Source organism: Falco cherrug, chromosome 4 (assembly GCF_023634085.1).
Source record: "Falco cherrug isolate bFalChe1 chromosome 4, bFalChe1.pri, whole genome shotgun sequence".
Classification (NCBI taxonomy): domain Eukaryota; kingdom Metazoa; phylum Chordata; class Aves; order Falconiformes; family Falconidae; genus Falco; species Falco cherrug.
This window is the reverse complement of record NC_073700.1, coordinates 97,499,409-97,526,315: the sequence shown is the minus strand read 5'-3', so window position 1 is coordinate 97,526,315 and position 26,907 is coordinate 97,499,409. Positions and strand designations below refer to the sequence as shown.

Sequence of the window (26,907 nt, the reverse complement as noted above, 5' to 3'; positions counted from 1 at the left end):
GGCTGTGGGGTCTGCCCCATCTCCCACCAAGGACTCTGGCCAAAATCCCAGCCACGCGGTAGTCACCATGGGGGGTCCCTCCCAGCACATCCTCATGCTGCCTTTGTCAGGACCCACCTGAGCTCTCACCAGAGCCGACTACACCGCACTTCAAAATCCTCAGACACACGAGCAGCAGAACTTTTTTCCCCCTGTGAATTTGACAACAGAAATGCTTCTCCTGCAGCCATGCATAGCACACCTTCGCCTCTCTCCAGCAGGCGTGAAGCTGTCTGGCCCGGCACAGAGAGGGGTCCTAGGCGTTGGTGGGCTCAATGGCATTGCAAAATGGCAGTGCCAGCCCCCTCGCAGCCCCTGCCCTGCCTGTCCCCAGCACCCGCTGCAGCCTGCCCGCCTCCCCAGCGCCAGCTGGCCCCTTGGCAGGCAGGTGCCCAACACGATGCTCAGCTGCAAGCCGTGCACCAAGTCACTTTTCTCTCTCACTGTGGGCAGTGTGATAATTTAATAAGCAAACTGATGTCTTGAAGGCTACAATGTCAGCAGAGGGAACATAGTAGCAAGGAGGAGAAAGTGTCATGCCAGCAAGCAGCTTTCATTGCATGATGTGAGGCAGGGAAAGCTTCCAGAGGAAAAATGCCACTCCTAGCTAAAAATAAAGTCAGCCCAGGAAGCCTAAACCCAACAGCTTGGCTGCTGCTAACTGAAGCAGTGCTAACTGAGAGAGAAGATATTGATCAGCTTCTGCAAGAAGGCAACAGACTGTCTTCTGCATTTGAATATATTTCATACTTACTAGTTTGCGGCAGAGTATAAAATGTGAGAGCTTTGCTGTTTCGACAGCAGGATGAGATCTTCCCATGCAAATCCATAGAGTGGAAAGCGCAAGACAACACCTACCTGAAGGGAAGGATTTCCTACCGGAGTGACGGAGGCTTTGGGTTCGGAAACCCAAATTCTGTTCCACAGGCACCCACAAGGGCTGGCTGCTGCTGCTTGACTCTCTCTCTGAAACTGGCGCAGGGTTTCCCTGTATTACCCTGCCTCAGCTACAGAAAAACTTAGATCTGCCTGCCTTCGTGTCTCGGAGGCTACATGGTGTCCTGCTTACAGAGAGATCTTTGCTCTGAAGGCATTAAAACCTGCTTTCAGTGCACAGCCATTATTGAAGTGGTGACAGCATCACCCTCTTCACAGGGAAAATGACAATATCACCCTTCATAAATGCCACTCAAGGGGGAACTTAAAAGGCAAAAACCTCTGAGAGAGGTTTATTATGCAAACAAGCAAAAATAGCTACTGTACACATTGCATTGGAGTGAATACATGACCAAAATCACTCTGGGGACTTGCCTGTCACTTACAGCCACTCAAAGTTATGTTCTCGAAGTTTATGAAGCCATTAGCGGTTCCCAAGCGCATTCTGGTTCTCCCCTCATTTGGGGGCTATCCACCATACCTGCAATGTGAGGCACTGCGCACACCTGTAGCTTTCATGGACTGCCTGCAATGACATGCTGGTGAGGGGCCGTCAGACTTCCACAGATGGAGAAGAACGCAACGCCAAGGAGCGAGGAGCCCGCATCAATCATGTCTGCAGCAAGGACAGATCTTTCTATTTAATCACTTACATGCTATAGTCTCATCCTATTCTATCCCAGGAAGCCACTTAAAGAAAATCACTGCCGTAGTAGAAATTAGCACCACAAAATTTGCCAGACATGATGCATCTGTTTCAGTGCGCTCCCCGTGACAGCGCAGGGTGCTGCAAACAGGAGAGGCTCCTCTACGAGAGCAGTTTGCAGCAAGATTATTGCTAAGCCATTTTCAGAAACACAAACATTTCCTAGGGCAAAAGAGGTTCCTGGGACAAAAGGTGGAGGGAACCTTTCGTCATAATAATCTCAATCACTTTCGCAACACACCAGATTCCCTGGCAGCATGGCGAGTACAAGCATACAAGCCTGCTGGAGTTGTAGCGATGGGGAGAGAAAAGCTTAACACTCATGGCACTGTTCCCCACATTCAAAGGCTCTCAGAGGAAACTGCCAGGAAAGCAAATATGGTTTTAAGCGGGGATGTCTCCAGAGACTTAGAAATCTTTCTACTGGATGTTCTGAATATGGTTTCAAGTCTCAGAAATCCTGATAAGAAAGTTCCTGCTGAGATGTTCTGTTGAAGTTAAAATGTCTATACAGAGCCACAGGAAATCAGCAGATAAAACGTGCGTTAGAGACTCACTATGCACATTTCTGAGCCTTCGGAGAATTACATTAAGTGCAAAAGAGGAAGAATAATTTATGGAGATTTACAGAATCGGTAAACATATTTATTTTTATTATGAATATTATAACCATGTACATTGTACATGAGCACTAATCCATGCATTAGGCTGTGAAGATTTTTCTGGGTTTTTCTTGGCTGTTTGTAAAAAGGCAGACACTTGCTGCACTGATTTGTGACCCTGTCCCCTTTACTCAACCATGGCATTTGCTCCTGCATTCAGCTGTGACCCAGAGATCTCCCAAAGCATGAGGATGTTCAGTTCCCAGGACATACCTTTAGTCCACCTCTAATTTTAATGAACCAGAAATGGAACAAGGAACAGAAAAAGGAGGTGACCGAAAACCAGGGCAGCATCTCCAGAGGTACTCTGATAGCTGGGGACTAGGAATCCCAGCTAGAGCATAGCAGTGCACTGCTGCCATGGTGCCCGCAACATGTTTTATCACAGAAGCATCTTGTGTTTTGAATGCCCGCTACGGATATGCTTTTAACACACCAGGCAGACAGCGACACTCTCAAAGCTCTTGTGTGCATACTGTTTTATCTACTGTCATCAAAAATGTAAAAAGGGGAAAGAAAAGGGTGAGATTTTGTTTTTCAAGTACATGTGAAAACAGATTTTCTCTCTGTTCCTCCAGGGAGAAACTCCCTGACACATTTTCCAGGGCTGTGGGCTGGGTAGACAAAACCCAAATGGACAGAGGGCAAGCCCAGGCCCTAGGAGAGAGACCAAAACCCAGGTCACAGCCACCAGGCTTCTGCCTGTGGTGGCAGGGGAGGGAAGAGAGGCAGAAATGGGGCATTAACATCATGCAGTGCCGTGGTGAGGGCAGTGCAATGCTGCCTGCACCAGCTGCTGTCCCTTCTTCCCTCCATCGCCCTGCCCTGGTGCCGCCCTGGGCAGACTTCCCATGCAGCTGGGGCAGCTTCGCCTCCGTACATCAGCCCCTTCATAGCAAAAGCTGGGTAGCAGGCAAAGGAAGGGAAACCCAGAAACAAACCAAGGATGAACAAATGCATAGCAGCAGAAATCACTGAGAGATATTTGCAAAACTCTGCTGCTAATGTAACTATGGGTGCAAAAGATACAGGGTCAAAAAGAGACCTTGCTTCATCAATCTGGTTTTTGAAGGAGAAAATGGATGTTCGTGGGAAAAGGGCTGCAAATGATCAAATGAAGGTGGAATAGGAGAAAAATACTATGTATTTATATATACTTATTTATAGAGGTGGGACAACAGAGGACTTTGCTGCAGCTGCAGAGGAGGCTGGCTTTCCCTCTGAGGCACAGGAGATTCATGTAAACAGGAAGCAGTGAGCAGCTCCGTCATCACAAAGGTGTAAAAAAGCCCTTTGGCCTGGCCCTGATCTATATGACACATTTAAATGGTCTAGATAAGACAGTACAGAGGCAGTGACTTCACTCTAATCTAACTGCCTGATGAATATGTCTGCAGTTAGCAGGACACTGGACTCAATAAAGGCAGTGAGTGGGAAGGAGATAAGCAAGGGAACAGTGATATGTTTGTTCAGGTGTTAGCATGACAAACATTTTACACCTGCAAACTTCTTTTTTTTTTAAATTAATTCCCTTCCCATTTGCTGAAGGTTCCCGTCTCTATGACTGTCTCTTTGGAAAAGCAGATAAATGGCTTTTCTAGTATCAGGTCTAGACAAAAAAAAAGTGGAGAGGCTCATTTGTGTGCACCATGGCCACTCCGTTGCCACAGAGGCAGCCTTGAGAGAGGTCCCACTGTGGCAGAAATGAGTAATAAAGAAATGGGAATTTCTGGGATACACTCTGTCTCTTTTTATGAGCCAGGCTGTCCTCCCATCTGCACCAGTAAAGCCCCTCAGTGCTCTAGAGCTGGCATCTGGGAGATGCTGTGCTGCCTCCAGTCTCACTGACTGATGGGAGCCCTGGGCAATAAGGATCCCTGAAAATCAGACTAGTGGCTTTTAGCCTTTTTTACATTTTGTTTTCAGGGGATTTCCTAAAATGGAAACATTACCTTATTAATTCTTCAGCCACAACAATCTTGGAGGGGATTTTTAGCTTATTAAAAATAATGCAGTATGTCAGGCAGTGCGAAGCTAACATGAAACTAACTCTACCTAAAAGAGCAACTTGCTGAAAAAGAAAACCTGATTTTCTACATCCTTTATCTACTTTATAGTCACTTGTCATCATGATAATGGTATAATAACTAGCATAAAACTCTGACTTACTAGGGGTTTTATTTTTCTTTTGTACCAATAGACCACTACCAAAAGACTGCAGTTGGTGAGCAAAGAAAATTGGACCATGATAAATACCCTGTATCTCTCTGAGACCCAGCTCTGCTATGGACTTTCTCTCTCCCCAAAGCCCATCTGAAACATTTTAAGACTTCAAGGCAGACTGGACCCCACTTGCTTCTCTGTTTCGGTCCTGGGGGGGAGGAAGCAAGGAGAGAAGACATCTAACCCTGCCTCACTGAAGCTGCAGGAGACTCCAGAGATGAAATGTCTGTCTGCCAGTGAGCTGGGTTTGCTTTGGGCAGCAATGGTCTACCCAGAGGAAGGGATCCTGGATGACTTAGTTATCAGGCTGCTCTCCATCACCATTCCCTTCTCCCTGACAGAGAAACTACATGAAGCCTGGCAAATGTGTGGGACAGACTGACGGTCCCCCTGGCAGCCAGCAGCAGCAGCTTAGTGGCAGGGGAAAAGAAACACTTGATAAGAAATCTTCAGAAAGGATTAGAGGAAGACTAAATTTGCAATCTTAAAAACGCAAGAAGGTTTAGGTTCACACCATTTCCCTTGTCACTACCATCTTTGTCTTTTGAGTAAGTTCAGTGAAATCTCGTCCCTGGTTCTGACAGCAATGTTTCAACTGATTTCAGTGTGGATCTGCAATGTCACCCTCTGCGTACTCAGACTTTGTGCCAGCTGTACCTGCAGCTGGCGTGACTGAAAACTGTGGGCCAGAAAATCAGCGGGGGCATTCTGATGCAACATCAGATCGTTACCCAGCTCAGGATTTGGCCTTGTCTTTCCTAACTGCCTTTCATGGCTTCACAAAAATCCTGGCAAAACCGACCGCAAAAATGAAAGGGTGTGAAGGAGCAATTTTAACTCCAGTACCTGATGCAGCTTTCAGTAAGATGTTAGCACAAAACACCCAGCAGCGTCTGGTCTCCTCTCCCACTCCCACCTGAGAGGCTGCTTTTCTCTGCACCCCACCAGGGCAACAGCTGGGGCAGCTCATCCCGCTCCACAGCAGCGGTCCCACGGGAGCAGCGGTCCTTGTGGGCGTGGGTGTGTGCCCGCACACCTCCATGCTGATGCTATGGATGTAAGCACTTGTCATCACTTAGATCTAGCTACCGTCCATCCTGATTTGCTCTTAGTGTGAATTCAGAAAGGTGTGACGTGACCGGTGGATGACACAGGGTGGTTTAGTGAACCGGGCTTGAAAACAGTGAAAGAAAAAGGAACGGGCAAGAGAGTCTCTTCCATGAGAGAGGTATCTTCACAGCAAAATGAGGGACATCTGGCCAAGCTGTGGTTTCATCAGCAGAGATACCAGCAGCACGGCATGGCCTTCCCACTAACTGGAAAACACAGCGTGTGTCCCTGGTTCTGGGTGTCCCTCCAACAGCTTGCTCCACAGCCCTGCAGCTACATCTGCCCTCATATTGTTTTCCATGCTCAGGAGACCAGCCTCCCAGAGATACGCCTGTCCACATGCCACCCGCAGTGCAGTCCTGACCACGGATCCGTTCAAAGTTTGGCCTTTCATACTGGCTCTTATTTAGTGTATAATTTCTTCTAAACAAAGCCACCCAGACTGCTGGGGGAGGGAAAAGCAAACCGAGCTTTTACTCTGGAGGTGGAAAACAGGACAGGATTCCCTACCACATCACAGAAATACCCAGGGGCTCTGACCAGAAGGGATCAGAGCGCTGGTGTGTCTGCACAGCACCTGGTCTGTGGTGCGAGGCAGTGGGTGCCCCAGGGAGCTCACCTCAAGCCAGCTTGGGTAAGGCAGGTGCTGCCTGGCATGCTGCACGGTCTGCAGCTTCCCCAGCAGCTGGGAGCGGCGTCCACATTTTGGGAAGGTGCAGCTCAAACCCAGGGAACTCTCTAAGGCTGGAAAGATAAAACAAGGTTGAACCAAAACAGTGCAGGTCTTGCAGGGCATACCATGTTCTTCCCTAGTGTCCTACTGACTTGCAACCAAGCCATTGTCTCTCTTTCCCAAACCTCCTGGAAAGGTGCCCACCTGGTTTCACTAGTCTCTTTCTTGGACATTGAGACGAGAATGGCAGAATTTTCGCAGGTCAGGTATTAACCTTTTTCCAGTGGATTGTCATGACATTGAAGTTCTGTCCCCCCTTTTTTTTCCTGGCTTTACATGTGTGCGTGCCTGAGAGAGAGAGAGATGTGTTTGCACGTGTTTAGCAATTCATTTATTTAATTATTTAATTCATTGTCCTGCTTTCAGCTGGGATAGAGTTAACTCTCTTCCTAGTAGCTGGTGCAGTGTTGTGATTTGGATTTGGTGTGAGAGAAATGTTGATAGCACACTGATGGTTTTAGTTGTTGCTGGGTGATGTTTATACCAAATCAAGGACTTTTTGGTTCCTTGGGCGCTGCCAGTGAGAGGGCTGGAGGGGCACGGGAAACTGGGAGGGGACACAGCCAGGAGACGTGACCCAAACTAGCCAAAGAGGCATTCCATGCCATACGATGTCATGCTGAGTATATAAACTGGGGGAAGGAGAAGCAAAGGCAGGACCTTTGGCATTATGACGTTTTTCTTCCCGACTAACCGTTACGCGTGATGGAGCCCTGCTGTCCTGGGGATGGCCGAACACCTGCCTGCCCATGGGAAGCAGTGAAGGAATTCCTTGCTTTGCTTTGCTTGCGTGCGCAGCTTTTGCTTTACCTGTTAAACACTTATCTCAGCCCTTGAGTCTCACATTCCTTTCCAGAGGGGGAGTGAGTGAGCGACTGCGTGGTGCTTGGTTGCTGGCCAGGGTTAAACCATGACACTCATCCATCTCCAGTATCGATCCCTGCGCAGGCTGCAATGGCCAGGTGCACCCAGTGGCTGCAGTGGATGTGAATGGCTTGCAGCCACATATCTTCAGTGGACGAGCTGGATACCTCCCCAGGGCCACGGCAGAGACACCCACAGGTCCCCTCCGGGTGTCCCTGCACAGGAAAGCAATGGCTGCATGTTAGCCAGGGGGCACAGATGGAGCAGGTGGTGATGAGTGCCTTCATGGGAAATGTGGTTCTGCTTTGGGCAGCAGAGGGGTACCACCCGGCTTCTGGCTGTGCTGCAGCTCTCAGCGCCTTTCCAAGCCCTTCATTACCCACTCACGGTGTCTGAGATTATGCAAAGGCTGCTTTCATGAAAAAGCAGAAATATCTGGCCTAGGATCCACCATCTTAAAGCAGACACCACAGAGCGATCCCAGCAGGCTTGGAGGACAGCATACCAGCAGAAGACATGACAGGCTTGCTTTGCAGCTATACACCTTTGCAGCACTCCTCCACTGCAGTGAGGGTGAGGATCAGATCTCCATAACTGTGTTTTCATACAGTAAGAGGATATTCTTCAAGTGGTGTAATCAAATTCCAACCTGAACATGCACAAAGGAAATAAGTAATCTTCCCAGTGTTTACATTCATTACACTCAGTAACTCTGTTCTGGGCACGTCTCAGAACTAAGTTTTGAAGGGCAAACATGGTTGGACCAGGCTTGTACTAGTGGAAGAAACAAAAACAGTTTGGGAAAATGAAGAACAAACCTTAAGCCTCAGCTGCAATCTAAAATTAGGTTTCAAAGTGCAGTAAGAATGTAAAGATCCAAGCAATTATTTTGCCACCATTTATTGCTGATTGCCTCTGTCTTTCCAAACCTCAGGCTGTTCTGGAAGCAGAAACATTAGGAAATATATCTTTAAAACGTTATTGAGTTTATTAATAAGACCTGTTTCAATTTAAATTTTCAAGTCCATGGGATAAAAATCAGTCAAATAAGAACAAAATTTCACTCAATCTTTTTCTTTTTGAACAAAAGATGGGTCAACTCAATTGTGAAATTCAGATCTGGGGACAGCTTTTGGATGCTGCAAATGTCTCGGCTTTGCAATCAAACTTCACTGTAGCTTATTACCGAAACACAGCGGTCACGAATCTTTGACCTGGATCAGCAGGTTAAATTCCTTCTCAAGGACTACAAAGTCCTTGAGGGGCCTTGGTATTCCAGGATACCAGGGTTGTGCATCTGATTCTTCTGATTCTCCACTAGCTTTGTCAAAAGCCATTTCCCCCTCAGCTTCTGCAGTGGGGCAGGTGTGTAGCCCATGGAGTTACTGGTGGCAAGAGCAGACCTGGCTTTGATAGTTTCCCTCTAGGCGAGATGAAAGGGAAGGGAACGCTCACCAGGTGATGCTATCATCATCAGGCAGCTGCCAGGATTGTCTGGGCACATTGCAATGGACTTTCAACTCCCAACAGGGAGCACGGGTAATTTTTCCCATGTATGCTTTGTGACGCATACCCAATGAGTCACTCCTAACAAATAAAGCTCCTCAGTGGCAGCAGTACCACCCCTTTACTCCCCCAAGCATAACAGCAAGATAGTGCAGCCAGTCTAATTACCTCTTCCCCCAACTAATGATCATTCATTGGATTTGAGATGACTCATAGCTGGCCTTTGATCATCACCAGTCCTGCACACAGTGGGTAAGAGCTGCGGTAGCTATGCAAAGGACTTGGCTTGCTTGCAAGACTCTGACCTTGGCAGCTGCCACCAGGTTTGCAGGGGCAGGTGGAGGGGGAGCCAGCCCACCCCAGTCCTGTGGCAATGGGATGCTATGCACGGCTGGATGCGGTGGGGCTGGTTTGACTTAAGCTAAATGCATCTCCCCACCATCAAACCTCAGTGTGGTCAGACGGAGGGTGGGGGGCAGCTGTGGGAGACAGAAGGAAGAAACACGGCTGCCTCCAGCCTCTCTTGGTGTGAACTCACCACTTCACCTTTGCAAGCTCTAACAACCATGGCAACAAGGCCAGTTACACTGAAAATGAGATGGGTTCAAGGTCCAACATCAAAGGGGAGCAGTTTCTACCCACACTGCTCTCAGAGCGCAAGGCTCCGCGGCAAATTTGTGGTTAGCCTGCTGAAAGCACCCAGGAATTGCTCAAGCCAGTCTGCTCTCATCAACAAGGAAATCCCTGTCCTTGGGGTTTGGGATCGTTTTTTTTTTTTTTCATTGCTCTGTCTAATCTAGGGGGAGGGTTTGGGGCAAACAAAGCAAAGCCCAGGTGCCCCTGAGCCTTCTCCTCCCGTAGCCTAACATGCCCTGCAAAAAAGCAGCAGCGGAGCTTAAGATCACACTGTTGCTGGGATTTGGGTGGCTTGACCATCATCAATTAACCCCCCCCTCCACCCCAAATTTGTAATAATTACACAACTGAGGTCTTCAGATTTGTAATAATTACACATGCCTGAAGTCTTTGTTTTTTCATGTCATTCACCAGTTGGTTACATGTGAAGAAGTTAAATAAAGGCACTCTTGCCCCCCACTTGCACTGACCCCCAACACCTGCATCCCCAGCAAACTCTGCGAAGGTCAGTGAGAAAACTCAGGCCTGAGCACAAGGGAGAACTAGAGACTAGAGAGGGAGGAAAATCTCATTTGCTACAGGATCCTTACCTACAGCTGTGCTCCTCTGTGATTTAATGAAGGATGCTGGCTCTCCCCATGTTACAAAGCTGGCTTTTCACTAGCCCTGGGCTGGGGAGCTCTGCAGGGGGTTCTCCCGCAAGTGTTCCCACGAAGAAGGTCAGGGCAGTATCCTGCTATACCTTCTGTGCCAAGAGGAGCGCAGCTCAAGGTTACCCTGCAGCCTTGCTGCAGAGGGGAATTTGGGACATGACTCAGGGATTCTGCATCAGACGGTTCTCTCCCCCGCTCTGCCCAAAGCAGCATCTTCAGTTTCAGGTGCCTTTGAGCAGATGCCCAGTGAATCTAGGATTGAAATGGTGCAGCAAGGAAGACCTGGGAGATAGCTAGCACTCACACCCCTTGCTCAGTGCAGGGAAGAGGAACATGTGCTGCAGTTAATCTGTACGGCCCCCAGGCTCTCCTATAGCACAGGGGCCTCACATGAAAAATAGGTTGGGAGAGCAGGACTCATTCGTGATCAGGACATAAGGAGATGAAAGATAATTATGTCTGTAGCTGTGCACCATGTTTTCAGACAGGACGTTACTGCATTTTGTATTCTGACTTTGAGACTCCCCTATTTTTTTCTGAATGGCAGCATCACCATTAATTGCAAAGCGCTGTGTGGGAGTTCCAATTAAGCAGCTTTCACTGAATGGTACTAGGACATATTTTGAACTCTTTATGGGGTCATGCATATTTTTAACTCTTGGAAGAAACTTTGTTTCCAGGGAAGTATATGGCTGATAAGACCAGCTCTGTATATAACCAGGAAACCAGCTTTTTCAAGGTGGGAGGAATTTGATGCTTCGAGTGAGCAGGAAGCATATAGCTTCACAGCATATTTGCATTAGTGCCAGCCTCCCCAGCAGCATGAATTGCAGCACCGTAGAGCAATATTTACTCTCTGAAAGCAGAAACATATCTATATGCTAAGGCAGAGCCATGACTTTTAGGAAAACATTTGGTTGCGATTGAATCCACCTTCTGCTGCAAAACTTCACCATGCAATCTGGAGACTTAAGTTTTAGACTTTCTAGCTGGAATAAATGTTATTTCTTTTTAAAAGTTGAGCTAACTCATCTGCCTCCCCAAGTTTGGAAGAGGCTGCTGAGGAAGCAATGAGATAAATGTTGCAAGGTGCCACAACTACACTGCAAGTATGACAATACTTTGTGTTCCTCTCCAAGTCCTGACACTCCCAATCTTTACACTAGCAGCTCAGCTGTCTACGGAGAAAACTGCTCCTTGTTCCCAGTTTCAGGGAAAGCTTTAAAAGTGCTGGCACAAAAAGGTCAAGAACTAGAAGGCAAATGAAAACATGATTAATCACATCGGTTTTGGAGGCACGTAGTACACAGACTCCCGAGTGTTAATCCTCAAAGCTGAGCTTGATCCTACAGCTTTCAACACTTTTACATATGGAAGTGCTGTTGGCTTCAGCAGGACGGGGCTCCTCATGCTGCCCAGCCTGAAGCTGCCTCCCCAGCCCTGCAGGGAGAAGCGCCCAGCTGCCTGGCTGCCGGCACCTCCTGCCTCCCCCAGCAGCTTTGCCAGTGCACTTCGGCATGGGGTACACATGGAAAAAAACCCAACCAAAGTACATGATTTTCAGCTGTGGAACGTGAAATTGCAAGTGCAGAGAAACAGCATAAATGGACACTGTGACAGGGATGAGACAGAGGACAAGCCACACTTTGTATTATTAACACATTTGGTTAATTCAGTGGATCTGTTGGGTTTTTGGTTTTTTTTCTGCTAATGGGAAATAAGCTGCCACAGGATTTTTAATTTTGTGCATCAGAGCCCTGGTTGCCATCCAGAAGAGGAGACCTTGATAACAAGGTCTTGCTACACATTCAAGATGACAACGCACAAGGGCTGGTGTTAGCAACATTTTTTCTGGGTACCATACAAGGCATCCAGATGAGGTGAGGGAGACAGAGGCTTCACACCTTTCACTGGAGAGCTGTTATCACTGTTGCGCTACTGCTGTGCCTCATGGGTTTATTGACCCCCCTTGCCCTAGACTTCAGAATTGCTGCTCCAGTTCAGTGGGGTGGGGTAATAGACAGCGATAACCAGACATCAATAAACAGGGAGGGGACCAGCAGGTAAATCTATCATGTGTGTCCCTATCAATCCAGAGGTGCAGCCTGGTAATCTTTTGGGCAGGGTGCTGAGAACATCAGAGCTCTGGCAGGCTGCAGTCACTTTGACCCGGCTGTCCCAGTGTTAGCTCATGTTACTAACAGGCTTTGCGGCCCTCCTTGAGCTCAGACTTACAGTGACTACACTGTCACTGCTGGCACCTGAGCACCGCTAAACTGAGACTGGATCTTGTCTACTGGATCTAGCCATGCTCTGGGGTAGTGGTGGTCTCCTGTCTGCAGAGTGAACTGAGAAAAAAAAACCCCACAGCCTCAGAGAAAGACACAAAAACCTCTTGCAGGCTTTAGAAAACAGGTATTTGCACTGGATGAACTGCAAAAACCTTTGGGCATCAGGAAATGTTAGGAGGGATAAAGGTTCAAAGCAATAGTGGAAGGAATAGATTGGGAGGAGGGCAAATAGAAAATAGGAAGTGGGTAGACAAAAAAAAGAGGGAGAGGATGAGGGAGGAGTATGCCACTAATAGAAAAATGTAGCTGGATCTGGAAAGCATCATCAGTGTACAACCACAAAGACAATCTCAATCATTCTCATTTATTTTAACATTTTGTTTATTGCTGTGTCACAGTTGCTATCCTGTTCCAAAACTTAACAGTTCCTGTAAAAACATATTTAGGCAGACTGTCAGTGTCAAAGCATTTTTTTTATTTTTTTTTTTTATTTTTTTACTAGAAAATTTGAATTTGGGTCTAGACTGCCTGGAGACAAGCATTTCAGGAAACACTCCTTCTTCCTCCCTCATCCTTCCTAACCCCAGCTATGCCCATCAGATGGGCTCAGCATCATGCAGCCTGTCAGAAAGATGGTAATACAGGCTGGTGTCGAACTTTTACCTTTCTGCTCAATCAGCCCTCCTGTATTCACCCTTTCATTCTGGGAGAGAAACAAAAGCAAAGAGAAAAATGAACATGAAGATCCCTGCAAGCTGAAGTGTTATCTCAGGAGTCACAGAAAGCTCCGCACTGACTTCACCTGGCCGCTGCCCCCAGCCCAGGCTGTGCCTGTCAGAGCACAGATCCTGGGCACACAGCAGCACCACAGCACACACAACTCTCCAGCAGCCAGGCAGGCTCTCCTGCACTCTCCCTTCCCCCAGGCCCTCCCTTCCTAACAAATCAAGTATAATAAATCTCCACTCTGCCTGAGCAAAGATCAACCTCAGAATTCGCACCATTAAATGATAAAGTGTAGAAAACTCAACTTTGTTTCCTGGGAGCCTGTTATGCCCTGTCTCTCTGCTGCTCCCAAAAGGGCAAGTTCAAAAGACTGGAAAAAACTGCAGTGAGCTCAGCTGCATTTCTCTGGTCAAGCTGCTGCCCTGAAGTGCCCAGCGAGACCTGGCTGCCCCATCAGTCCGCCCAGCCCAGAGCATCCAGAGCACTCCTGCAGGAATGGGGCTCCTGGCACTTCCCAGAGGGGCAGCTGCTGCTTTGGTGGAGGACCAGGAAAGCTGGTGGCACAGACCAGGCTCCCTCCATCCATTGCTTCAGCCCAGTCCTCGGAAGGGACTTTTCCCTGCCCCAGGACAAGCTGGCTTTGCAGGTCACAATAGGGCACGCAGGCAGGGGGAGGAGAGGGATGCCCTCGCTCTCCCAGCGGTCTCTAGGTATGCTTCGGGCTGAGATTAACCCAAACGACCCTGTGTTCCCCGGAGAAGTGAGTCAGAGTGAGTCAGCTCCCATGCGGCCGCCCTTTCCGCTCTCAGCTGCACAAGAAACACTGTATTATTGATGGCAAGCTTCACGGGGAGGTGAAAACAGCGATGGAGAACGATTGTACTCCACAGTGGTGCACATGCAGGCTTTGGTGCCCAGAAATGCTCCACGTCTTCTTCCCCACTGCCCACAGACACAACATGTGTCCAAGGGTTGCTCCTCCTGAGAGCTGTCCCTCCAAAGAGAGGTTTCTTCCCCGTGCAGGATGACCAGCTTTCCCCTTTCCCACCAGCACATGAACCGAGACTCTCCAGGACAGGATCTGCCACCTGTGGAGACCTGCCACCAGCCTTCTCCCCATCTGCAACCAGCTTGTGCTTCCTCCTAGTCAAATGGGGGGAAAAAACCCCACCTAAGCCAGGGTCCAAAGAAATGCATGATCAGATACCGACTCTGCTGCAGCTCATGGGAAGCGACGAACCCACAGGAAAGGATCAGGCTGCCAAGGAGCACAGCAGGCTCGACCGCGGATCCACGCGCACCACAGATGGCTCTTTGTGAGCAGGGGGTGAGCCTGGCCCATGTGTTTCAAGGTTGTATTTCAGCCTGGTTTAGCACACATTAGTCTATTTGAGTTAATTGCAATTGAGCCACCCCGGTTTAGCCTTTTTCAATTGGAAAAAAATGGCAGCTGGATCAGTGTCTGCGAGATTGCACAGAAAATTTGTGTGAAAAGATGGTAACGACCCTGCTTGGGTTTTCCAGCTGGGCCAGCAGATTTTTCTTGTGGCAGCTGCCCTTGTGTACGGCAGACTCTTTTCCTTCGGAAAGGTGGTAGTTTAAATTGGAGTTAGATGTGCGGTACCTGCCAAGTTCAACATGCCTCCGAGACAAACACGGCTCTGTCCGTGAAAGGCCCCCGCGCTGCCGAGGCTGCGCAAAGGCCAGCTCAGCTATGGAAAACAGCAGGGAGAGGACTTGGCTGCCTGAAAATGCAACTGCTTCTTATAATGTAGACATAAACTTTTCAAGGAAGGGTTGCTGGAAGGGCAGAGAGAAATGTGAAATACAGGTCTGACTATTTTTTTTTGTGTTATTGTTAATAATAATATTACTATTATTATTGTTAGTATTTTTGCAAGAGTTCATTCCCAGTCCCCCGCGCTGTGCACAGGCATTGCTCTGAGTGCTGGCTGCCCCTGCACCAGGACTTCTCAGCCCCAGGACCAGCAGGTTTCAGCCCCTTCCAGCAGTCACACCACTTGTCCTACCTAGGCTTGGAGCCCGCCTCACTCTGCCACTGTGCTCACCGAGCTGCATCCCCAGCAAGAGGGGATGGAGGACAACTGGGATCCATATGCTCTCGAGGATCGATCTCTGAACTGCCTCTCCTGGGTGCTGCTGGAGAAAAATCATGGTCACAGTTTGCTCTCTTCATCTTTAAATCTTGCGGTAGCTGGTGCTGAAGTGCTGAGCTCCTGTACTCAATGCAAGACTAGGATCTGTGATTAAAGTAACATAACCAGTAACCTAGTCATTCATAAATCCATTCTGCCATCCTCATTATCTACCCCAGTTAGCCAGCAGACCCCACCAGGAAGGTGTCTGCAAGCAAAAGAGATCTGAACCTCTCCAGGCAGAAACCCTTTAAAAAGAGGCCCTACACAGCCACACGACCTGGGGATCCCCAAAACGTGATGCCAGAAGAAAAAGCAGAAGCCATGGGAGATGACCTACATGTCTTTTTGTGAGTCCTTCACATTTTAGGCATCCAGAAAGAGCAGCAAAAGGGCCTGATTAACCAAAATGAATCTAATAGCTCCTTGTGCAGCAGTAAAAGATGAAGCTGAAAGGAGGGCTTTTCCAGACTGGTGCATGAACCAGCCCCACAGTGTGGAGAGAGGGATGGGTTGAAAAGAGCTGTGCTGCCAATGCTAAATCTACTGCAAGGAATAGTTTTAGGAACACTGGCAGCTTCAATGCCTCCCTAGCACTCACTCCCAGGACCGTGTTAACAAGCTCAGCCCTAAATCCTCCAATGTTTTCTGCATGAGCAGATCCCACTCCTGAGCAAAACTCATTGGATCTCAGTGGCCCTCCTGGGACTGGACAGGGGATGGCTCTTGGCCACAAGGGACAGAGATGCTGGGAAGGGAAAGGAAGAGGAAATAGGTATGGGAACATTTGGATACAGTGCAGCTGAAGCTGTGCCCATTCAGAGAGCATAAGGGTATCAGGACTTACTGAAATATAGAAGAGATGGCGTTGAACTGTGGGCAAGGGCCTTTTGACACAACGGTCTGTCTTTTGAAAAGTCTGTCTCAAAGAAACTGAGATTTCCCATGGAAATGCATCCATGTCTACAAAAGTTTCATTGCCTGTACCTGGTCTTGCCTGACGTGTCTCACTTCTCTGCACGGTTTTGCCAGGAGAAGCCCCAGAGCAGCTCCACAGTTTGAACCCCGCTCTGACCAGCTCCAAGCAGGAAAGTGGAGGATCTGTGCCTGTGCCTCGCATCCCAGCTGTGTGCCCCAGTGGTTGGGTCGGTTTTTCCTCCACTACAAGCCTCCTCTTTCTTTCCATGCCACCCAGCACCCAAGCAACCCATCTGATTGTCCTTATTTTCTCTGCCAGTATGACTCACTCTCAGACTACCAGTAGATCCAGTCGAGTTATTCACTGCAATCATTATCATTAATCCAGCCTATTTGCTGAGCCAGCCCTGATGGGTGAATATATTTGTCATTCCTAAGTATTTGCCAAAATAGCCTCGGTGAGCCATTTAGCCCAGGGCCATTCATAGTAGCTATTTGTGTTCCTTTCCATTAAAACTCCTCTGTTCTGTAACGGCCAGCACAAGCCCTGTGCAGTGCTGAAACCCCGCTCAGGTGCTCTTTTGAGCACCTTGGTGCAGGGCACGTGCCCCTGACCCATTTCTGCCTTAGTAGCCTATCTGTGCTGCCAGGATGGCACGACGCAGCTTGGCAGAGTGTAGCACTGGCTCCTGGAGGCAGAGCTCTAACTGCCCAGATAAATGCTTTTCCCCTCTATAACTGTTCCTTTTTTTTTTTTTTTTTTTTTTTAAATTCTCTCTGGTCATAGCTTTTCCTGGCTACAGGCACCAGACTTACGTGGATTTTCTGTTTGCTTCTTCAAAAGTGCACATGCATATGGGTGGAGAAAATCTACTAAATGCCAAAGATTATATTTTTCCAAGTGTTGTAGTAGGTTCTATGGTTACGGTCACAAAGAGCAAAGGAAATGCAAATGCTGAAGTGGCTGCAGGAGCTGGAACTGAGCCTCTGTGCATAAGATGGTGTGTATTTAACATGAGCAAAGCTAGGTGATCTGTTTGAAAACATAACCATGTACAGTGCTGAAGCCTAATGTGTTGTGGGAGGAATTTCTGGTGATGGCTGCCTCAAACTATGCATTGTGTTTCTTGCTTGTTTCCATTTCCTAAACCCTGGTAAGGATGTGCGACATTCTCAGTTGCACAGAACCCTGTATGATCACCATGTAGCTCATCATTAGTGTAATGCAATATGTGTTCAATATAAATTAAGCTATTAACTATGCATGTGTTTGCAATTTGAAGGATTCACCCCCTATTAAATATGGGGCAAGTCAGCAAAAAAATCCTTTAGTGACATATTTGTTGTAAATCCTGACAAGTTAAAAAAGGCCCTCAGATAAAAAATACTGACATCTAACCCAGAAAGTGGCAAAGCTGAGCCCAGTCTGGTCTCTGTAAACATAAATAAAAATTCAGCTTTTGAGATAGGTGTTGTTCAAAAAGAGCCCTGGATTAGCCAGACAGCAATAACTTCATTCCTTCAGACTCCACAACCACAAGGATCCCAATGTGTGGTGACTGTTAAACAAAAAATGACAGAAGAGACAAATTGCTTGAAACCTCTCCCAAATTTAAGCCCGTGGAAGTCAAAGCTGATTACACCAGACATGCATTTGGCCCATAAACTGCTGAAAAGCAGGCAATCAGTTATTTTCTTTGCTTGCAAGACAAAGACTCCTCTGATAGAGGCCCTGGATGTGGCCACAGCACGTGGTCAGTGCGAGGACTGCTCTCCGGATGAATGCAGGTTACCACTACAGCCATAGCTCTTTGCACACACACTTACGTCTCCTCCCAATATCTTTTCACATTCTCTGTTTGCCACAGCCGTCCCTGGATCAGACAGCCTGTCTCTGGCCAACTGCTTCTACCATCCTTTGATTAAAGAGGGATAATCAGCCTCACATGTAGCATCGGTGACAAGATGCACACAGGCAGGTGCTCCAGAGCTGCTGTCCCACTCACAGCTCACACTGAGTCACTTTCTGTCCATATCCATAGTATGACACCTTTGCCTGGCCAGAAAGGAGTCTGCTTTCACCGTGCCTCCACCAGGGCTGTAGAGCAAACAATAAAAACATAGTGTGTCAAGACATCAGATTTCAGAGGTTCTGCCTGTAAATTTTTTAGCCTCTGATAATGACTTCTTGCAAACAGGTGATAAAATGCAATTGCTCCCTCCATTTTAAGTGAAAGTGGTGTACGATAAACACCCCCGAGAAGAAGAAATATATCGTTCCACAGCTCAATATATTCATAGTTTTAGACCTACATGTTGCATTAAATGAGTTGCCATCAATCAGCCAGAAAATGGTTTAGGTCTGTGAAGACTGTCATGTTTTAGAGAACCAAAGAATGTACTGCAGAGCCCTTCATCATGAGGATGGGGACACTGCTCTGGGAAATGGTTGTTTCCAAAGATAAAGCCTCATGGATCAAAACTCAACCCAAAAAATAACAGTAAAATTATACTGATGCTCTGAAACGGCCCTGGACCAGCTCCCAGAAACACACCATTAGCAAAGGCATTGCAGGAAGTCTCTGCTTGTGGTGCTGCATGGCGGCTCCCTGCCTTCCTCCCTCTCCTCCCCCATGTGGGCAGGAACCTCATTGACACAAGCAGTAATTCTGCCCAGGTACAAAGACAAATTTATATCACATGGAGATTTTCATAACTGAAGGGAGAATTTTACCACAAGACCCATTTTTTTGAATAAATGGGCCAGTCTTGAAATTTATAGTTCTTAAAAGTTTGGTGGCTAGGACTCATATTTGCCTGAAAATTATACCAGCTTTGTGCACCTGATCTCCACAGATCTTTACTTGTGACTTGGATGTTAATGCAAGCTGGGAAAGTATCTCTGAGGGGAATTAAATCCTTTCTTGCTTTGATTCTGCAGCAAGGACTACTCCAGGAGCAAGGTGAGCACACTGGGGAGGTGGGAGGTATGGCATAAAGACTGTCATCCTTCCCCAGCCTTCTTGTAATCAGATCCCACGGATCATAGAATCATAGCAATCATAAAATGGTTTAGGTTGGAAGGGACCTTTAAAAGTCATCTAGCCCATACCCCCTGCAATGAGCAGGAACATCTTCAACCAGACCAGGCTGCTTAGAGCCCCGTCCAACCTGACCTGGAATGTCTCGAGGGATGGAGCATCTACCACCTCCCTGGGCAGCCTGTTCCAGTGCTTCACCACTCACCATAAACAATATCTGCCTTATATCTAGTCTGAATCTACCCTCCTTTAGTTTAAAACCACTACCCCTTGCCCTATTGCTACCAACCCTACTAAAAAGTCTGTCCTCGTGTTTCTTATAAGCCCCCTTCAAGTGCTGAAAGGCTCCAAAAAGGTCTCCCTGGAGCCGTCTCTTCTCCAGGCTGAACAACGCCAACTCCCTCAACCTGTCTTCACAAGAGAGGTGCTCCAGCCCTCTGATCATCTCTGTGGCCCTCCTCTCGACTCACTCCAACAAGTCTATGTCTTTCCTGTGCTGAGGAGCCCAGAGCTGAATGCAGTGCTGCAGGTGGGGTCTCACCAGAGTGGAGTAGAGGGGCAAAATCACCTCCCTCGACCTGCTGGCCACACTTCTTTTTACGCAGCCCAGGATACAGTTGGCTTTCTGAGCTGCAAGTGCACATTGCTGGCTCATGTCCAGTTCTTCATCCACCAGAACCCCGAAGTCCTTCTCTGCAGGGCTGCTGTCAACCCCTTCATCCCCCAGCCTCTGTTGATACTAGGGGCTGCCCCAACTGTGGTGCAGGACCTTGCAGGATCCATTTTGGAACTCCCTACAAGTTCAAAAGTTGTCTTTGCTGGAAATGATGACAAAATAAACCAAATGTTGAATGCAAAGCCCCCTCACCATTGTAAAAAAGCTGCCTTTATACATGCTCTTCTTCTAGAGCAGAAGCGTTCAGAGAGGGACCGCTGTAGAACAATGTTGGTTTGCACAGACCAGACTTCAACAGGCTTTTCGGAGGGCAAACCTAGTGTCACACTCCTGCCAACATCCTGGCTGCAGTATGCTGAGCAGGTACTGCTAGAAGAAAAGAAAAAAAGGAATATGACATCGCCTTCTCTAGGCATGGCTTTGTAAATCTGAATCAAAGAAAACTGGTGGAGCCTGATAGGCTGAAACCAGAAAGACAAAGCAAAGTGCTCAGCTTTGAAAGGACACAGGGCAAGCAGAGAAGACTGGCAATGACACAAATTTCCTACACTCCACTGCTGTTGTACACCAACTCCTACCTATACCATATGATTCTTAAGTGATCCCAGAAATACATGGGAATCATGCAACCATAGTCCCAGGTTCCCTGCACCAGTTCTGCCTCTGGTCACCATCGTGCAACGAACCCCATCACCGCTGGCCCCACGCCCGTGGGTGCTCCCAGCTGCACACAGCAGGGCTGGGGATGAGGATGAGGAGGGCCACGGGAAGGGGCCAGCAGCTGCAGGGAGGAACAGAAGGCCTCAGCCTTCCCACCGCAGCTGCAATTGCGTCTGTTTAGAAATTGCTGCAAAGAGCCAATTTTCATTATGTGAAGCACTGAATACTTGCCCGGTGGAAACCACATTTCATCATAACTTACACAAATTGAATCTTGAATGGCAACCCGGTGATTAAATGAAACTCTATTAGCCTGGGTCTATTTTCAAATCGGGTTTTAACCATTCTCTCATTTTTACACGCGGGTGATTCTCATGCAGGCCCTCTCCCTGCTCACCACTGCAAACACATAGGAAGCTGAGCCCAGCAGCCTAACACAGGGAAAAGTTGCAGGATTTAAAGAAGACAGAGGATGTGTGGAGCTGTACCCGCCCCTGGCTGTCTGCAGAAATCCTGCCTGGGGACCGGAGCACAGCTCTGTTTAACGGTGGGGTCAGATGACTGCACTGTCAGAAATTGCTGTGCTTTCAGCTGAGATACAGTATCAGTGCACACTGGTCACCTTGGATAAAGAATTACTTGAAAGGAGTTATTCTCACAGGAACAAAACTCACCTTGCTGCCTGCTCTGCCTGCCCGCTTCCAGGCAGTGATCTGCAACCCACTGCAGGAACAGGAGGGGCGGGCAAAGCAAGGGAATTGAATGCTTAAACACTTGGCTGCATATTATGAAATGTTTTACATGTAAAATAGGTTAAAGAACATAATGAGATGGAGAGAATATGGAAAAGCAGGTTCCCAATTACTGGTATTGGTCTAACACGCGTTCATGGTAAGGTCAGAGCACACAGGAAAACCTCATCTCAAGGAAAAAATAATGCTCAGACCAGATTCTTGTGTATCCAAGAGTTTTAAGTCTTGCAAAGAATTATGATTAACCTGAATGACAGCATTCAGTGCATCAGGAGAGCTCAGTGAAGCAAATCGTGCTGAACTAAAATTAGCAGTGTCTAAAATTCAGCTGTCTACTTGGCATCCACACGCGATGCTTCCCTGGCCCCAGACCCATCACATCACTCAGCTTTCCCAGTGCCGTCAGCTCCTTGCTTCCAAAAGCACTGCTGAGTGAATTGCTGCTGTTCACATGCAGCCTGCACCTGCCTGGAGGCAGCAAGCCCAACTGCTAGACAGGGGTTGTTTTTTTCCCCATATTTCCTCCAATGTTTATTTGCTGATTGTTTTCCAGGCAGCTGGAATTCAAGATGTGAAGTGGGGACTGTCTGTCAGTGAAAGGATGGAAGAAGACCAGATATAATAGACAAGATCATAGGTCTAGAAATATGCTGGAATCCCACATGGCTCAAAATGGATGTGAACCATGTCCCAGGAAAAGCAAGCAGGGGTTTTACCATGGTTCACATGCTATAGGGCAGTAAGGCAAAAGTTAAGGTCTGCTTCCAGGGGGACTTAGCACAGAGAAGGAGTGTGGAAATGAAGTTTTGTTGCTCTGCCCCAGATTCTGTGTATTTGTTGCATTTGTGCACAGGGTATGGCTGAACTCGCTCACCCTAAGCATCTTTGCAGCTCCAGGCTCACTATTCCCATTTTGCTGCCTGCAATCCCATACACACATAGGCCAAGCTCTGAGCCATGCTTAAATACTCCCTGCCCTTACTCAGGCCCACATTCTTGCTCCCAGCATCTGGTGGAACTGGTGTGTTTGTGCTACAGACCGGTTCACAAGCAGTAATACCAAATCCAGCTCCAGCTGGAAACTTTAAGCCCAAACTGTGGCTTAGCCAAGAGCCAGCAACGTAGAAGGAAAGTACTCAGGTAAAAGGGTCCGGTGTTTTTCACCTCACAGAGCCCATGAGTGCCTTGTGAGGAGTAACTTCTAGGGAGCATGAAAAGATGTCACAGGGCATTAGGACAGAGTAGAAATCTAGCTTCCCATGGAGCATGCATTTCCACCTGTAGAAAACCCCTCAGAAATACTGGGAAATGCTGAAGGTAGTTTTTTTCCCCTGAAGAAGCCATAAGGTGGGAAACATTGCATGATGCACAGTGCTCTAGTAACATCCAGAGAGTAAGAAAACTTTGCAACAGCTTGCCAAAAGTGAGAACGAACAGCACAGTAGCGGTCAAAATGCCAGGCCAGCAAGCACATGTTGGAGCAAACCATGCAGAAGGCAAACCAGAAAACCGCATCACTTCAGGAAGACAGGGTGGCCAGCAGTAAATCAAGGATGAGGCAGAGGGAACCCAAAGCAGGCAGAGAAAGAAAAGGAGAGAACATAAATAAATAGTATTTAAAAGCTATGTGGAATTTCCTCTCATATTCCAATGCAAACATCATTGAAAGAATCTGTCAGGGAGCAGAATAGAGACAAGAAAACACACACGTACCCATGGAGCTCACAGCCATCAAGGCCACAGGTCTCTCATGACTCGTATTATGAAATCTTCATATGCACAACTAAATAATAAGAGAGTTTCAGGAGCAATAAAAAGCCCATGCCCCACGGTTACACAATGTCAATAACAGACATGAGGAGAAGACTCACCTCTTGAGAAGACTCCATATGTACCTGCAAGGGTTTTTCACTTATGTCCACAAGCATTTCACATCAGATACAACACTGGACTGGAGAGGCCACAGGACTTACCTAATACAAGTCATTTCCATGCTACTATCTTTTCTGACAGCCTTGACCTTCTGATGTCTTATAGTGGTGTTTCTTCTCAGCTGTAACCCATTTCTGCACAGGTACATGCTATCTGCAGCCTTGTGATGAAGTATTTCACAGACTTGCCTGGGTACAGCCTTTGAAAGAAGAGATGCAGTCAGGAGGATGCTGGTGGAACCTGCTGTGGACTACCCACTGGGAAAAAGCACAACTTGCCAACAAGGAGCAGTAGAAGCTGTGAGATGAGAGAGAAGAGAGTGAGGAAAGGAGGAGGTCCAGATGCCGGTCCTGCCTGGCACAACAGCCAGCCACGTGCTTCATTTAGTTCATCTCCCAGGCTCCATTTTAGGCTCTCCAGACACTTTTTCCTGACTCCATATATTGCTGAATGCAAAGGCGTTTGCCTCTCAAGCTCCTCCAGAGCAGCTTGTTTCCCCTACTGCACCAGCCCCACCACCTTATTTTTATGCATCTTCCCATCTCCTCGAGGTGGTTTACAGATCATCATCAGTGCTGACCTTTCCTGCTCACCTCCTCCTGGCTGGACACAGGCAATGGCACTCAAAGCTCCTACCAGCCAGCCTTGGAGAGCAGGTTTCCATCGCTACCCCAATGCCCAGCCATACCAAGCCAGCACTGACTTCCGAGAATACTTCCTGCCCCAATAGCCATCTTACCTCGTGACAGAACACAAAACATGGACCCATTTCACTGGGGCCACCAAAATGGACACTTTATGGTGCACAAGTGGCCAGTTGGTTTCCCTAGAAGCTGATAAACCAGCCAAGGTAAGGCAGAGGGCAAAGAACACTTTTGCTTGGAGCACATAAATGTTGGTTAAGAAACAGGTGTAAAAAGCAGTTTGAGGCACAATCATTCAGGCTGTTACTTCTGTATTTAGGCTGCCTAACATTTTGCATAATAAACAATTTGTGAAGGTTTCTTGAAATGCTTGGAGATTACTATTATTTGCAGTAGATCTCAAATGCAGCAGGTAGAGCCCTCAGGCTAAAGCCATGCCTTTTCCTAGACTTACGAACTGCTATCCCAATTTTGTTCCAGTAAATAAAGCATTATAAACGAATAACCTTTCTGCTCCCTCTCACCCCCTCCCCCACTGTTCTTCCCCATCCTCCCCAGAGTATGCCTCAGAAACCTTTCAGCACTGAACCAAAATACCCCACAGCAAACTAGTGCCCCTTCTAGAGGCTTAAACACCATTGCCACACATTGCACTGGGGATTCTGGAGACAAGGGAAGAGGAAAGCATCGGGGAGGAAAACAAGCAAAGGGTGGAAGCAGAAGCATCATGGTTTAACCCCAGCCAGTAACTAAGGACCACGCAGCCACGCACTCACTCCCCTTCCCATAGCTGGATGGGGAGGAGAATCAGGAAAAAGGTAAAACTAATGGGTTGATATAAGAACAATGTAATAATTGAAATAAAATATAACAACAACAACAGCAACAATTGTAAAGAAAGTAAGAGAGAGGGAGAGAGGAATAAAATCCAAAAGAAAAAAACAAGTGGTGCACAATACAGTTGCTCACCCCCTGCTGACCGATGCCCAGCCAGTCCCCCCAGCAGTGATCAGTGGCTCCCAGCCACCTCCCCCCAGTTTATATACTGTGCACAACATTCTATGGTATGGAATATCCCTTTGGCTAGTTCGGGTCAGCTGTCCTGGCCACGCTCCCTCCTGGCTTCTTGCGCACCTGCTCACTGGCAGAGCTTGGGAAACTGAAAAGTCCTTGATCTAGAGCAAGCACTACTCAGCAACAACTCAACCATCAGCGTGTTATCAACATTATTCTCATACTAAATTCAAAACACAGCGATGTACCAGCTACTAAGAAGAAAATGAACTCCATCCCAGCCAAAACCAGGACACAGAGGAACAAGGGCTTTGCCATGGCAGCTGCTCTCAGGCCTGACTTGAAGGCTGTTGTTTGCCAATGGGAAACTGCATGCAAAAAACTTCCCCTGCAGGAATGTCAAGGAAGTTATGAAGTCAGACACTTGGGACTTGGGAAATACCAACTTTCCCAGAATATCCTGTCTTCCGCATACACATGTCAATGAAATGCTGTATTTTTCCACAGGACCACTGCCTGATTTTTAGCCCAGGACGGAGGCACAGGGGAGCAAAATCTGGACGTGAACAGTCACTCACAGCATTTCCTAACTTTCAACTTTGTACCTGCAGGAGCCCTCTTTTATGACTTGTGTGTCTCAGTATGTTGATGCACACACAATACACGGACATACACAAGGCAAATTTTCAGTCACCACCAGTGCACAGAGCTGGGAGCTGGGAAGCCAGGCAGGTTGTACAAACCGAGAGGCAGACTCCAGAGCAGAGAGATAGCAAGTCTCCCACGCAGAGCAGCACTGCACCCATCAGCTGAGTCACAGGGGTTAGGCACCCAGGGAACCGCATCAGTCATTATTTTGCTCCGGTGTCATTTTTGGGAGGTCTAAGAAGAGGCAGCACAGTTACACGGGACACAAGAAACCAGCAGCATCTACTTCTGCCATCTTCCTGAGCCTGTCCAAATGAGTGGTTTGGATCAGTTATCCCTCCACCAACCAGCAGGTATGTCCTCTCCATCAATGCACTGATTTAGCAGGCAATGAAGAAATGAGCTTTCCCTCTTGCTCTGCATGCTTAAAGAGAGGGTACCGCTGGCCAGAAACATGTTACCCGACAAGACTAAACACTCATCATTCACCAGCCTCTGGCAAATTGCAGCCTTCCAGGTTTATTTGAAGCTACAGGTATTTTTCCTGCTTTTAGGAAAGGACTGCCAACAATTTATTGCAAATGTCCTCTTCAGTAGCAATGGGCCACCCAAGTCCCATGGAAGTGTTAGTTTCCTGCCTGGATAAGCACGAATCTTGTAATCAGGAGGAGGTTTTGCAGAGTCTTGGTGGCTTTCACTGCCTAGGGACAGGAGGCAGGTAAGGTGTGACTGCAAGTTTTATACAGACCATTTTCAGCTTTTCCTCTCTGGGCCACACATACCTTTGCCTGAGGCACTGCTACTTAAAAAAAAAAAACAAAACAAAAAAAAACCAAAACAAAAACACACAACAACAAAAAAAAACCACCCCACAAGCCAAACTTCAGCAGCTAGACAGATTTGTTGGCAAGATACAGATCTTACAGTTAATTCTGTCTGAGTGCTTGTTAGACCTACTTATGCACATGCATGTTTTTATTTACAGAAGACTGGCACACCCATGTCTGGCTCACTTCATAGCCTTTGTTCCAGAGACCTGCGAGAGCTTTCTGAAAACAGGATCCCACGTTGAAATCTATTATTCCATTTGCAAATAATGAGGTTTAATTTTGCTTTCAGTAGGTATCGAGAAGAGTAAATCTGGACTGTTTGTATGTTCACAGCTCATGAATGCAAGAGAGGTGTGAACACAGATGAAGCAAGCATATTTTTAAGTCAGAGCAAATACTCACAGAAGACATACTGCATTCTTCCAGTCTGGTAACTGGAGAGCATGCCCAGCTGCTCTGTTTACTCTGGAAAGGAGTGACTCCCATCTGTGCAAGAGTTAGACAGAGGCTCTTAGAAGTGACCAAGCTATTTGTCACAAATAATTTTAGAG

General features: G+C 47.6%; 1 long non-coding RNA gene across 1 annotated transcript; it reads right to left on the bottom strand.

Annotated features, from left to right (window-relative positions):
- Positions 1–2,300: 2,300 nt before the first annotated feature.
- On the bottom strand, positions 2,301–26,309 carry LOC129736027 (uncharacterized). The gene is made up of 3 exons (XR_008732147.1): positions 23,002–26,309; positions 20,069–20,245; positions 2,301–18,257 (listed from the first exon to the last, which is right to left on the bottom strand). It is a non-coding gene; the product is annotated as an uncharacterized LOC129736027 (long non-coding RNA).
- Between the last annotated feature and the right edge of the window lie 598 nt (positions 26,310–26,907).